Raw genomic sequence first — 14,581 nt, 5'->3', positions numbered from 1 at the left:
AAAATGGTAGAACAATTTTCCTTCAAAAGATATCCAGTAGTTTTGATTACATATATTTTCACACCCCATGAAACAGTTCTACAGCATCTGTACATGTGTTGTGGATTGTAAGTAGCTAGCTAGCGGTTTAAGACATGGTTTGAATCCTAATCAACCCATCCAATGTGATTACATGTTGAAGTACAGTAGATTAATAAAGCTACAGTACTGCAGCTGGTGACAAAGCTGCGTATATTGAAAAAGCTTGTTAGTGCATAAGTCAAATGTATCTTTGTGATGCTCATTTCAGGTATTTCTTCCAGCTTCAGACAAACACTAAATATTTCACTTAAAACATAGTTTTGTTGTATTTAATGATAGAGAAGAGAAGAGTTTGACCAACACAGATTCATGTCCAATCTTTGAGGACGTGTCTACATTGTTAGAGTGGTCACATGCCAATCTGTTCCATATAATAGACAGTCTTTGGAACAGTGGAAAGCTGCATGGCCCCTTGGTTGTTGCTAAGCAGGCATTCTTCTTCTATGGTGTTTATTGGTGGTGTTCAGACCAACGTTAAAGGTACATCACTGCCACCTTCTGGGCTGGAGTGTGATAGAGACATGTGGTTCTGTCCTGGTGAGATCACAGGGTCAGAGAAAACTCCTGACTGTGGTCATACCAAAACACTCCAGGCACTCAGCCCATAAGAGCCATTCATACTGTCAGATCTAATATGGAAGAACTGAATACAATCATGAGAACCATTCATACTGTCAGATTTAATATGGAAGAACTGAATACAACCATAAGAACCATTCATACTGTCAGATCTAATATGGAATAACTGAATACAATCATAAGAACCATTCATACTGCCAGATCTAATATGGAAGAACTGAATACAACCATAAGAACCATTCATACTGTCAGATCTAACATGGAAGAACTGAATACGAAAGAGAAGGAGGTTGACCAGTACAAATTCATGTACTAATGTTATTTTTCATTGGCAGATCAATGCAGTTTCCCAAACATATTCATCATCAGTTGTTTTGTAAGATTTTAACTAACTGAACAAAAATATAAACACAACATTCAACAATTTTACTGGGGTACAGTTCATATAAAGAAATCAATCAATTGAAATACATTCATTAGGCCCTAATCTATGGATTTCACATGACAGGGGCCCACACATCAGCCAATAAGAATTATTTTTCCCCACTAAAAGGGCTTTATTACAGATAGAAATACTCCTCAGTTTCATCAGCTGTCCGGGTGGCTGGTCTCAGATGATCCTGCAGGTGAAGAAGACCGATGTGGAGGTCCTGGGCTCTTGTGAACATTCCTGCAGTCAGAATGCCAATTGCGCACTCCCTCAAAATGTAGACATTGTGTTGTGTGACAAAACTGCACATTTCAGAGTGGCCTTTTATTGTACCCAGCACAAGGTGCACCTGTGTAATGATCATGCTGTTTAATCAGCTTCTTGATATGCCACAACTCGCAGGTGGATTGATAATCTTGGCAAAGGAGAAATGCTCACTAACAGAAATGGAGACAAATTTGTGCACCAAATTTGAGAGAAATAAACTTTTTGTGGGTATGGAAAATATCCGGGATCTTTTATTTCAGCTCATGAAACATGGGACCAACACTTTACATGTCAAGTTTATATATTTTTTCAGTATAGTTTTAGAAGACAATTAACTAAATACGTAGTCATTTCATTTTGTCACATGTTTGGTAAACAACAGGTGTAGACTAACAGTGAAATGTTGACCAACAATGGAGAACATAATCCAACAATTATAATAATAGGAAAAAGATTGTAGTAAGAGGAATTAATACACGATGAGCAATGGTAGCTTGGCTATATACATGGGGTGCCAATACCTAGTCAATGGTAGCTTGGCTATATTGCATGGGCTGCCAATACATAGTCAATGATAGCTTGGCTATATACATGGGGTGCCAATACCTAGTCAATGATAGCTTGGCTATATACATGGGGTGCCAATACATAGTCAATGATAGCTTGGCTATATACAGTGCAATCTGAAAGTATTCAGACCCCTTAACTTTTTCCACATTTTATTACGTTACAGCCATATTCTAAAGTTGGTTAAATCATTTCCCCCCCTCATCAATCTACACACAATACCCCATAATGTCAAAGCAAAAGACAGGTTTTTGGACATTTTTCCTAATTTATTAATAAAAAATGGAAATATCTAAATATTCAGACCCTTTACTCAGTACTTTCTTGAAGCACCTTTGGCAGCGATTACAGCATCGAGTCTTCTTGGGTATGATGCTACAAGCTTGGCACACCTGTATTTGGGGAGTTTCATTCATTCTTCTCTGCAGATCCTCTCAAACTCTATCAGGTTGGATGGGGAGCGTTGCTGCACAGCTATTTTCTGGTCTCTCCGGAGATGTTCAATCGGGTTCAAGTCTGGGCTCTGGCTGGGCCAGGTGAACCTTCGCCATGTCTGAAGTCTGAAGTCCTGAGCGCTCTGGAGCAGGTTTTCATCAAGGATCTCTCTGTACTTTGCTCCGTTCATTATTCCCTCGATCCTGACTAGTCTCCCAGTTCCTGCCTCTGAAAAACATCCGCACAGCATGATACTGCCACGACCATGCTTCACCGTAGGCATGGTGCCAGGTTTCCTCCAGAAGTGACGCTTGGTATTCAGGCCAAAGAGTTCAATCTTGGTAACAACAGACCAGAGAAACTTGTTTCTCATGGTCAGAGTCCTTTAGGTGCCTCTTGGCAAACTCCAAGCGGGCTGAACTCTGGAGCTCTGTCAAAGTGATCATCGGGTTCTTGGTCACCTCCCTGACCAAAGCCCTTCTCCTCCGATTGCGCAGTTGGCCGGGCGGACAGCTCTAGGAAGAATCTAGGTGATTCCAAACTTCTTCCATTTAAGTATGGAGGAGGCCACGGTGTTCTTGGGGACCTTCAATGCTGCAGACATGTTTTGGTACCCTTCCCCAGATCTGTGCCTCATCACAATCCTGTCTCGGAGCTCTACGGACAATTCCTTCAACCTCATGGCTTGGTTTTTGCTCTGACATGCGATGTCAACTGTGGGATGTTATATAGACAGATGTGTGCCTTTTCAAACCATGTCCAATCAATTGAATTTATCTCAGGTGGACTCCAATCAAGTTGTAGAAACATCTCAAGGAATATCAATGGAAACAGGATGCACCTGAGCTAAATTTCGAGATTCATAGCAAAGGGTCTGGAATACTAATGTAAATAAGGTTTTGCAAAAATGTCTAAACCTGTTTCCACTTTGTCATTATGGGGTATTGTGTGTAGATTGATGAGCGATTTTTGTTGTTTGTAAAAAAAAAAAAACATTTTTACAATAAGGCTGTAACTTATTTTTTTGTTGAAAAAGTCAAGGGGTCTGAATACTTTCAGAATGCACTGTATAGACACTAACTATTTCACATTAAACACTTTGTTATATTTATGCACAAGAGAAGAAGAGGTTGCCCAGCACAAATTAATGTACAAACATGATTTTTCATTACATATTTGTAATTTAGCAGATGCTCTTATCTAGAGCGACTTATAGGACCAATTGGGGTTAATTGCCTTGCTCAAGGCCACAATGACAGATTTTTGACCTAGTTGGCTCGGGATTCAAACCAGCGACCTTTCAGTTACTGGCCCAACACTCTAAACCGCTAGGCTACCTGTTAAATACATAACACAATACGTGACATAAGTAGAATACAGAACACTTGAAACATTACAGGACATTTTTCATGATGGAAATTGAAATATTAAAATGTGATTTAAAAAAAGCAGTGGGTAGAGTGGCGTTTCGCAGGCGGTTTGTACGGGCAGTTATACAGGACAGTTTGTGGCTGTTTCTCAGGAGCCTGGTGGTGCAGTTACCTCTTTTTGGAGGGAGCAGGTCATTCAGTGGATGGTCAAGAGTGTGCATGTCCTTCACCTGGTGCACTGCAGCCTGTTCTCGCCTGCTCTGCAGTGACGGGAGCTGTGGTTGGACTGCTCCACCTCTGGAGATGATCCTCAAGGCCCTCCTCTGCACCCTGTCTAGTTGGGCCAGCTGCTTTTTACTGCATCCAACTAACAGCACTCCACTGTATTCCAGACAAGGCCTGGCCAGTGTAGTATAGACTGTGACCAGATCTTCAGTAGGACATTACTGGCAAGAACAATCAAAAAGGCGTATCGAGGCCATTCTCACTGGCTGCTCCAGGTGTCACCACTGAGGTTAGAGTCTAGATGAAAACCAAGATACTTGGTTGTTGTTACCACTGGTACTTGCTGTCCTCCTAGGATTAGTGGTGCAGTTTGTGGATGGTCCTCTGACCAAGGGCTAAATGTGCCAGTTGCCATCACCCTCTGCCCTCTTTCGGTGGAGTAGCTGTGGAGCCAGGCTAGTAACCTTGGACAGTTCAATGTCAGACAGATGTTGCAGGAACTTTGCGTGATCTACTCGATCAAAGGCTTTGGACACATCAGCAAGTAACATCCTCACCATTGTTGGTTTTATGGAGTCTGTAGCTGTCAGCCAGGAGTATGTGGCTTTCACAGGGGCGGTACTAGTGCTGGACTTTGGGAGGTAGTCATACTGAATCGTGCACTCAGATAACACCTCCTACTGGCAGGGGACAGTTTTAACAATGTGTTTGATGACAGGGGCTAGATCTTCTGCATGCTCTTTAGTAGCCAGGCTGGAATGCCATCAGGCCCACATGCTTTACGTGGGCTGAGTCTGGTCAGAGCTTGCTTTAACTGGCCAATGCTGCACAGCTCAACCTGCCTTGTAGACATGGGCAGGGGGAAGATGGCAAGAGGTGTGGTGCTTGTCCATGTCTCAGCAAAGAAGCCATTCAAAACATCAGCCACATCGTCGTCTTCAATTCCCTCAACCTGTATTCTCCCTCCTGATGTTTTCTTTGGTCCCAGTCCATTGTTAATGAAGTCCCACCATTCCTTAGGGTTTTTCTTCTTTAGGTCCTGGATTTCAGTTTTGTAGTAGCTTGTCTTTGCTTCCTTGATAAGCATTTGCACTGTATTTCTGTATTTTCTCCATGTCATTGTTTCTCCCCATCTGTTGAAAATATTCTGTATTTTCCTGATGGCAGCCTTTATTCTTTCAGTCATCCAGGGCTGGTCCAGTGTTGTTGTTTTCTTATTTCTTATTGGCATGCATACATCAAGTGCAGTTTGAATGCAGGAGTTGAACGTCTCCACCTTTGCATTGATGCTCTCCACCTCATATATGGCAGACCAGTCAGTACTGGCCATACATGGTGCAAAGGTCTCCTTTCTGTTCTGGGTTACCAGATGTCCTTTTTTTCTGAACAGCTCATAGTCTGTCATCAGAACAGCCTTAAATCGTCGGGGCATGGACAATCTCGTCTCACAGTCAGTGCAGTAATAAGTATTCTCTCCAGTGTGTAACCGTTGGTGTGTTTTTACGTTGCCAATTGGGAAAATCTCTTGCCACATTAAGAGCAGAAGTAAGGCTTCTCTCCTGTGTGTGTTCTCTGATGACCTTGCAGCTCATCTGTCATTTTTAGATCAGTTGTAAGGCTTCTCTCCTTTACGTTTACCTTGGTGTCTTTTTAAAACGGCCTATTTGAGAGAAAATCTTTCCACAGTCAGAGCAGGAGTAAGGCTTCTCTCATGTATGTATATGTTCATGTTGTTTTAAGTGGCCCAGTCGAGAGAAACTCTTCCCACAGTCAGAGCAGAAGTAAGGCTTCTCTCCTGTGTGTGTTCTCTGATGAACTTTTAGCTCAAATGATGTTTTGAAGCACTTTACACAGTCAGAGCAGGAGTAAGGCTTCTCTCCAGTATGTATACGTTCATGTTGTTTTAAGTTGCCAGGTTGAGAGAAACTTGCACCACAGTCAGAGCAGGAGTAAGGCTTTTCTCCTGTATGTACAGGTAGATGTTGTTTTAAGTGGCCCAGTTGAGAAAAACTCTTCCCACAGCCAGAGCAGGAGTAAGGCTTCTCTCCTGTGTGTATACGTTCATGTGTTTTTAAGCTGCCCAGTTGAGAGAAACTTGCCCCACAGTCAGAGCAGGAGTAAGGCTTCTCTCCTGTGTGTATCCTTTGGTGCAATTTTAAACTTTCCTGTCGAGAGAAATTCTTCCCACAGTCAGAGCAGGAGTAATGCTTCTCTCCTGTGTGTGTTCTCAGGTGAACTTTTAGCTCAAATGATGATTTGAAGCATTTTACACAGTCAGAGCAGGAGTAAGGCTTCTCTCCTGTATGTATACGTTCATGTATTTTAAAGTGGTCCAGTCGAGAGAAACTCTTCCCACAGTCAGAGCAGGAGTAAGGCTTCTCTCCTGTGTGTGTTCTCTGGTGAACTTTTAGCTCAGTTGATGTTGTGAAGCATTTTACACAGTCAGAGCAGGAGTAAGGCTTCTCTCCTGTGTGTATTTGTAGGTGTATTTTTAACTTTGATAGAATTGAGAAACTCTCCTCACAATGTGGGCAGTGGTGAGACCTCCTAGCTCTGTGATCTTCCTGCTGTTGCTCTCTGGATGTAGAGAATGTCTCAACATGGTCTCCTGTGTGAACAACATTAGAAGAACCAGTCAGTTGGTGTGATATACATGTCAATCAAATGTATTTTATGAAGCCCTTTTTACATCAGAAGTTGTCACAAAGTGGTTTACAGAAACCCAGCCTAAAACCCCAAAGAGCAAGCAATGCAGATGTAGAAGCCATATCATCCTCCACTCACTATCACAAGGGTTAGTGTCATCCTCCACTCACTATCACAAAGGTTAGTAACTACAGACTCATTTCATTGAACTTTAAAACACTGGCAGTTTGTCTACTTCACTTCTTTAGTCTACTCTCTGATCACTCCAGATAGCCCAGTGAATAAAACAAATGCTGGCAATACTGGTGTCAAACCATGTAAGTGTCAGTAGCATGAAATAATATCTACCTTCTCATTGAAACAGTTCATGATGAAACAGTTCTACTGCAACTTTTCATGCACATTGGGAAGTTGGAATGAATAACACAAACTTAGTTAGATAGAACCTGCTCTTACCATGAGAAACAGATTTCCCAATCTTCTCCTCCTCTTCTTCATCTTTAATGTTGACATTCAGCTCCAGTGTTTGACTGCAGTCTTCCAGCTTCACTGATGCCATCTCTGGATCCTGCTTAGCAAACTGGGCTCCACTGTCACAATCAGGACCCAGTGACTGTTGGTTTGGACTCAGTGTGGAAGGAGAGAGGCAGGCTGGGTTTGTTCTCACTATTGATGTTACCTGCCTCAGATTTAATTCTAGTCGTCCTGTAGTAACAATGAGAAACAGACACAAAAAGTTATTGTCTTGACAGTTCTGGCACTTTCTTTATTCTCTAAAAATATATTATATATCTTCTTGTTAAATTATCTAATTTAGTGCTTGACTTGGACTGAAATAGGTGCCGGTACTGTTTATATTTAGGTGCAGGAGCTCCACAATACTGTTGAGCTAACATTCTATAAGAGGAACATGAGCTCAAGCACTAGATATTTGAGGTGCCGGTACTTAACCTATAGTATTCCCAAATTCATAAACAGCACCAGTCAAAAGTTTTAGAACACCTACTCATTCCAGGGGTTCTCTTTATTTTTACTATTTTCTACATTGTATAATAATAGTGAAAACATCACAACTATGAAATAACATATGGAATCATGTAGTAACCAACAAAGTGTTAAACAAATCAAAATATATATTTTATATTTGAGATTCTTTAAAGTAAGCAACCTTTGCCTTGATGACAGCTTTGCACACTCTTGGCATTATCTCTACCAACTTCATGAGGTATTCACCTGGAATACATTTCAATTACCGTATTGGTCCGAATATAAGACGACCCTGATTATAAGACGACCCCCCGTTTTTCAACACAAACATTTAGAAAAACAGATTTGCAGACTAGATTTGCCGAACAAAGAACTTCATTTTATTTTAAAATAACAATATTAAAAACACAGTGAATTAAACACAAAGGCAAACTATGTACAGTATGATTCAAAATTAATATCAAGCAATAATAAAGCAACATTTTTAAATAACAGAGAAAATACAGGCCACACATTTAACTAAACTTAACAAAAATTCGCCAAACTTCTCCTCCGATGTCTCTCTATCCCTCACACACGTCCTCTGCCCCGCTGTGTTCGCTCTCGCTGTCATCGCTCCCCAGCTGCTCCGCTTCCACCGGCTCCTCCCAAAGCACGTCGTCCTCGCTGCCGTCCAATGCATTTGAGATGCAACATTTTTTAAAGCCATCGATGATGCTCTGTGAGGGAATAGCATCCCATGCATGCAGGATCCATTCACACAGTAGACTTCTCTCCGAAGTCTGACGGCAGGCGTTGGGCCAAACTCGTTCTCCGTCTAAGTGACAGTCCATTACGCCGCATCATCCTACGACACCAGCCGAGGCTGGCTTTAAATCCAGTGATGTTGAGCTCTCTGGCGATTTCCAGGGCCTTAACCTGGATGACAGCTCTGGTAATGGGCATTCCCTCACTTCTTTTTTCCCTGACATATTCAAAAACCCTCCGGTCAACCTCAATGAAACGACCACTTTGAGGACCACGGAAGGATTTTCGCTGACTGTTAGCATCTTTTAGACGTTGTTTTTCTGCTCGCCATCTTCTTACATTACACTCAGTGACCCCGAATGTCTTGGCAGCTTGGCAGTTGTTAGATGACTCTGCCTTATTGACAACCATTATTTTGAAATTGGCATCATAGCTCCTCCGCTGTTGTTTATTGACCTGGCCCACTTTTGAGCCACTTGTCTCTAAATGGTCAGCCTGTCTTTCCATCTTTAAACACCGGTAACGGGCTGGTTGTTAAGGACGCCTCTTCCCTCCGTCCGGAACGAATTTTTGGCGCCATCTGTGCCCGCGAATGTGTATTGACATTTAAAGGGAGCGCCGAAGAAGAGAAACTGCGCTCTGAATACTAGACCCCGAATATAAGACGACCCGACTTTTTTGGACCTATTTCGAGGGGAAAAAAGGCCGTCTTATATTCGGACCAATACGGTAACAGGTGTGCCTTGTTAAAAGTTCATTTGTGGAATTTCTTAATGCGCTTGAGCCAATCACTTGTGTTGTGACAAGGTAGGGGTGGTATACAGAAGATAGTCCTATTTGGTAAAAGATCAAGTACATATTATTGCAAGGACAGCTCAAATAATTAAAGAGAAACAACAGTCCATCATTACTTTAAGATTCTTCAAGTGCAGTCGCAAAAACTATCAAGCGCAATTTATAACATTTTTGACATGCATTTTTCTGGATTTTTGTTGTTGTTATTCTGTCTCTCACTGTTCAAATGGACCTACCATTGGAATTGTAGACTGATCATGTCTTTGTCGGTGGGCAGACGTACAATATCAGCAGGGGATCAAATACTTTTTTCCCTCACTGTATGTGGCAGGGACTGCAGACAATCACGGATTATAAAGACCAGCGACGTCTTGCTCCCAGACAAGCTAAACACCTTCTTCGGCCGCCGACACAGGCCACTCCCGAGGTCTGTGAGCTCTCGTTTTCTGTGGCCGACGTGAGTAAGACATTTAAACGATGCCAGCCCAGACGGCATCCCTAGCCACGTCTTCAGAGCATGCGCAGACCAGCTGGCTGGAGTGTTTATGGACATATGGGCTCCCGAGTGGCGCAGCGGTCTAAGGCACTGTTTGTTTGTTAGTGGGGGTACTAGCCAGAGGCTGTCCGTTATCTACCCTCAATATTCTAAAGTGACGTTCTCCCCTTGTCTTCTCTCCTTCATCTCTACTGATGGGCTCCCGAGTGGCGCAGCAGTCTAAGGCACTGCATCTCAGTGCTTGAGGCGTCACTACAGACCCCCTGGTTCGATTCCAGGCTGTAGCACAACCAGCCTTGATTGGGAGTCCCATAGGGCGGCGCACAATTGGCCCAGCGTCGTCCGGGTTTGGCCTATGTAGGCCGTCATTGTAAATAAGAATTTGTTCTTAACTGACTTGCCTAGTTAAATAAAGGTACAATTAAATTGTCAACTAGGGCTGTGACGATACCAGTAACGCTATATTTTTTCCATGTCAAAAATTGTAACACGAAGCAGACCAAACTCTTTGGTCCTTTTTGCTGTATGTATTTTGTTTCTCAAAAAGCTACGGTTGCTACCCTCAAAGATTTGACATCCTATCTTGCGGAATATTCGTTTTAGGTCATTTTTGCCTGTTAAACTATCTGGTTAGCTACATTATTACGGTTCACATAGAGCTAGCTGATAGTTATGATGTGAAACGGTTGCTTTGTATTGTTTCGTCTCTATTGCCATTGTCCTGGCTTGAAGACGGTTCAGTGATTAAGTCCCAAGTCCATAGTAAGTCAATAGGGTTAACAGGATAACTAGCTAGCCGTGAAGAATTGGTAGCTACCCATGTCGTCGAAGAATGCACTCGGAGCATGAGTGTGGAGCATGGTAGTATGCATATTGAGAAACACCCATTGTGCGCTTTTGCTTGGAAAATAAATAAATGTGACTCTGGACAACATAATGTTCGTTTCGAATCCGCTTCGTGTTTTGTTTCCTTGCCATGATGCTAATAATGAGTACTCGTGATACTGGTATCAAATCCAAATCAGGCCTCCCAGTGGTCTAAGGCACTGCATCGCAGTGCTAGCTGTGCCACTAGAGATCCTGGTTCGAATCCAGGCTCTGTCGTAGCCGGCCACGACCGGGAGACCCATGGGGCGGCGCACAATTGGCCCAGCGTCGTCCAGGGTAGGGGAGGGAATGGCCGGCAGGGATGTAGCTCAGTTGGTAGAGAATGGCGTTTGCAACGCCAGGGTTGTGGGTTCGATTCCCACGGGGGGCCAGTATGAAAAAATAAAAATAATAATGTATGCACTCACTAACTGTAAGTCGCTCTGGATAAGAGCGTCTGCTAAATGACTAAAATGAAAATGAATGAAACTAGCTCTCATGAGGACCGTCACTGGAAAGGAAGACCCAGAGTTACCTCTGCTGCAGAGGATAAGTTCATTAGAGTTACCAGCCTCAGAAATTGCAGCCCAAATAAATACTTCACAGAGTTCAAGTAACAGACACATCTCAACATCAACTGTTCAGAGGAGACTGCGTGAATCAGGCCTTCGTGGTCGAATTGCTGGAAGGAAACCACAACTAAAGGACACCAACAAGACGAAGAGACTTGCTTGGGCCAAAAAACATGAGCAATGGACATTAGACCAGTGGGAATCTGTCCTTTGGTCTGATGTGTCCAAATTTGAGATTTTTGGTTCCAACCGCAGTGTCTTTGTGAGACACAGAGTAGGTGAACAGATGATCTCTACATGTGTGCTTCCCACCGTGAAGCATGGAGGAGGAGGTGTGATGGTGCTTTGCTGGTGATTTATTTAGAATTCAAGGCACACTTAACCAGCATGGCTACCACAGCAGTCTGCAGCGATACACCATCCCATCTGGTTTGGGCTTAGTGGGATTATTTGTTTTTCAACAGGACAATGACCCAACACACCTCCAGACTGTGTAAGGGCTATTTGACCAAGAAGGAGAGTGATGGAGTGCTGCATCAGATGACCTGGCCTCCACAATCAACCGACCTCAACCCAATTGAGATGGTTTGGGATGAGTTGGACCGCAGAGTGAAGGAAAAGCAGCCAACAAGTGCTCAGCATGTGTGTGAACTTCTTCAAGACTGTTGGAAAAGCATTCCAGGTGAAGCTGGTTGAGAGAATGCCAAGTGTGCAAATCTGTCATCAAGGCAAAGGGTGGCTACTTTGAAGAATCTAAAATCTAAAATATATTTTGATTTGTTTAACACTTTTTTGGTTACTACATGATTCCATATGTGTTATTTTATAGTTTAGATGTCTTCACTATTATTCTACAATGTAGAAAATAGTAAAAATTAAGAAAAACCCTTGAATGAGTAGGTGTGTCCACACTTTTGACTGGTGCTGTATATTTGCCACTGCTTGACAAAAAAAAAAGCTAACTTATAGTTAGATAGAACCTGCTCTTACCATGAGAAACAGATTCCCCAATCTTCTCTTCCTCTTCTTCATCTTTAATGTTGACATTCAGCTCCAGTGTTTGACTGCAGTCTTCCAGCTTCACTGATGCCATCTCTGGATCCTGCTTAGCAAACTGGGCTCCACTGTCGCAATCAGGACCCAGTGACTGTAGGTTTGGACTCAGTTTGGAAGGAGAGAGGCAGGCTGGGTTTGTTCTCACTATTGATGTTACAGGCCTCCGATTTAATTCTAGTCGTCCTGTGGTAATGAGAAACAGACACAAAAAGTTATTGTCTTGACAGTTCTGGCACTTTCTTTATTGTCTAAAAATATATTAGATCAGGTAGCTAAGCATTGACAACAAACCATTTATTAATTTCACATTAGACACAAATTGCACACTTTAAATTAAACAACGTAAGTGCACTTATAGTAGATTTCAGAAATTCACATAAATGACTGAAAAACCATTTAGTACAAGGTTGCAGTTTGTTTTAGGCAGCACTATGTAATATTTTCCTGAATAACAGTCTTCACTGTATTATTTCAATCAAAAACCAATTGTATTTCCTGTTCACACCATAATAACATTCATAGATAAAGACAGAAACAACTGAATGTGTCTGAATATATGGAAAAAGGGGAGGGGTCTGAATACTTTCTGAATCCACTGTAAGGAATTGGCAACTCGTTCTCATTCTGAGAAATAAGGTAGGCCACTTGATTTCAACATCTGAACAAAGTGGACAGGCTAACATGCTTTTCAAACAGTTGGAGACAGACAGAATGGTGTGTTCATAACAGCTAAACTGTTCAACCTTGTTAGCAGACAGATCCAAGTTGGCTAAACTTGAAACATAAAGATTAGCTGGTTAATCACTAGCACTTGAGAAATTGTTGATGAGACCTGTGTTAATTTTCTATAGCCAAATGCCTTCTACAATAAGTTTGTCAATTTGTAACAAAAAAATGCATTTTCATAGACCAACTTGAAAGCCAGATCAGTGATTAATGCCAATATAAGCAGGTTAAACTATTTTTATAAAATAATACAATAATTAGTGGGTCTTATTGGTTGTGGATGGCTTATATTTAGCCTAGGTTTAACTTCACAAGCCCTGAATTCATTAGATTATAGCTGACTGTTTGAAATGCAGTGTATTTGACCTTTAATTGTACAACACTTAGAGAAAAACAAAATTGAGAAATCTTGAATCACCCATACGTTTGAAAAAACTCAAGATACAGCTGTATGATTTAGTCCATATAGCCCAGCCATAACAGAGTACATTAGAGTAAAGTAGAATACAATACAGTATGTTATACTGTACTATACTCTGTACTGTTGTACTGTACTGAACTAAACTTCTATTTCCTGTACTCTGCTGTACTGTACTTTCCAATCTTGTGAAACTGTAGCTATGTTTCCAATAACTTGTCCATTGATTTTTTTCTGGACATTTAGAAAAGGTTTGCATAGAAAATAGATACGACAAATGCCATCTAGGGTGTGTTTCCATGTAACTATCCTGTGTCGATAAAAACAACTGGACGTAATGACTCACCCTGTACCGTCAAAATGGTTTGGCAATCATCATTTATTTAAAACACTGTTTCAATCCTCACTTGTCAGAATAAAGAAACTTTGACAAAAGAAAAACCCACCCGTCCAATGATTAAAAATGGTTGTCGAGCTTTAGAACATTTCTCCTATATCTGCCGTTTCCATTACACACAGTGCAAAGATTTTTTTTGCAACATTGCTTTTGTCGAATGCACCTGGTTCAATGGAAACCTGCCTAATGATGTCTGAGTGATTGGTTCAGATTTGGTCCGGTCTAATGTTTGGGCCAAGTCAGTTAAGAACAAATTCTTATTTACAATAATGGCTTACCCTGGCAAAACCTGGCCGACGCTGGGCCAATTTTGCACCGCCCTATGCGACTCCCAATCACGGCCGTATTGTGATACAGCCTGGAATCCAACCAGGGTCTGTAGTGACAGATGCAGTGCCTTAGACCGCTGCGCCACTCGGGAGCCCTGTGACTAATCATTTTGTCTATTTAAGCTCTGAAAAGGCCTATCAGCTACCCAACTTTATCAGGAGTTATCCTGAGCCTATTTGCAATGAGAAACATTGCATTTGCACAGCGGGAAATGCAGAAGTATTTAATTTTTTTGCTATGATCATCTCGTCAAAAATGTACAGAGACAAACTTGAAACCACTAATTATCATGACAATTTAGCTGACAGGGTTAAACTCCCGGACAACAGTGGTTTCAGAGTCCTGCAATAGAGTGAAGACGCTAATATTTGTGTAAACTCTACATAGTTGTGTTCTGTGGGTGTCACTGAGTAGGCTGAACAATACATAGGTAGGGCTGTACAGTGCAATATGAATGTCCAATACAAACAAAATAAACAGCATACTCAACTGGTTGAATGCGGTCCGGACCCAGAACGGGGTCAATATGGACCACAGGTGCCCCCAAAAATAATATAATAATACTGTTTTGGTTGGGCTTCAACCCCTGG

Source organism: Coregonus lavaretus (assembly GCF_964263955.1).
Source record: "Coregonus lavaretus genome assembly, contig: HAP1_SCAFFOLD_56, whole genome shotgun sequence".
NCBI classification, from domain to species: domain Eukaryota; kingdom Metazoa; phylum Chordata; class Actinopteri; order Salmoniformes; family Salmonidae; genus Coregonus; species Coregonus lavaretus.
This window is presented reverse-complemented; position numbering follows the sequence as displayed.